General features: G+C 41.7%; 1 pseudogene; it reads left to right on the top strand.

Annotated features, from left to right (window-relative positions):
- The window catches only part of LOC9298422, a 2,015-nt pseudogene extending 825 nt beyond the window's left edge, over positions 1 to 1,190 (top strand).
- The last annotated feature ends 5 nt before the right edge of the window (positions 1,191 to 1,195 follow it).

Here is a 1,195-nt window from a genome sequence, read left to right as displayed (position 1 = left end):
TTATACTTCCGATATAGAACTATAACACAAGATTTGTTTCTTTCTTGTTCTTGACTAGGTAACGAGCTTAGTGGAAGCGGGATTTGGGCAAGCGTGAGTGTAGAGCTTGATGGGAAAGACTTGATTCTACTGAAAGATGTAATCAATAACGTTTACAAGAATTCTCGGACCAGGCCTTTGGTTGTAGCTCCAGGTGGATTTTTTGAAGAAAAATGGTACTCGGAGCTTCTTCGGCTCTCTGGACCCGGTGTTCTTGATGTCCTGACTCATCATATATACAATCTTGGTCCAGGTGCTGCATATGCAAAATAAATCAATCAGAGACTCTCTTTGTATCATTCCTAAACAATTATGAATTGAGTGTTGCAGGGAATGATCCTATGCTAGTGAATAGGATACTAGATCCAAATTACTTGAGCGGAATTTCAGGAACATTTGCCAATGTAAACCGAACAATTCAAGAACATGGACCTTGGGCTGCTGCTTGGGTTGGAGAAGCTGGTGGAGCCTTTAACAGCGGTGGCCGTCAGGTTTCCGAGACATTCATTAACAGTTTCTGGTAAGACAGAATCAAATTCCACATTTTATCTTTGCTCGGTTCTATAATCGAAAAACATGGAACTCTTTTCCTAAGGTACTTAGACCAGCTCGGTATTTCGTCGAAGCATAACACCAAAGTATACTGCAGACAAGCTTTGGTTGGAGGTTTCTACGGTCTGCTCGAAAAGGAAACGTTTGTTCCCAATCCAGATTACTACAGGCAAGTTCATAAACTATAAACTGTAAATCCTAAACCATCATGATAACTATAGGCGAGTCATAACATAAACTTCTTGATCTCGAACAATCTGACCAGCGCGCTTCTTTGGCATCGTTTGATGGGTAAAGGCGTTCTCGGCGTTCAGACAACTGCCTCGGAGTATCTACGAGCTTACGTTCATTGCTCCAAAAGAAGAGTGGGTGTATATCTCTCTATCTTTCTGTCTTTAAATCATCCTCTAGTTTCGGTTTGTAACAGTGGAATCTATCATCTTAGGCGGGTATAACGATTCTTCTGATCAATCTGAGTAAGAACACGACGTTTACGGTCGCAGTCAGCAATGGCGTGAATGTTGTTTTGCAAGCAGATACGATGAAGAGGAATCTTTTCTGGAACACTCAAGAGCAAGGTTTCTTGGGTCGGAAACAAAGCTTG

Source organism: Arabidopsis lyrata (assembly GCF_000004255.2).
Source record: "Arabidopsis lyrata subsp. lyrata unplaced genomic scaffold ARALYscaffold_665, whole genome shotgun sequence".
Classification (NCBI taxonomy): domain Eukaryota; kingdom Viridiplantae; phylum Streptophyta; class Magnoliopsida; order Brassicales; family Brassicaceae; genus Arabidopsis; species Arabidopsis lyrata.
Note: the sequence above shows the minus strand (reverse complement) of the source record. Positions and strands in the feature narration are given on the sequence as shown.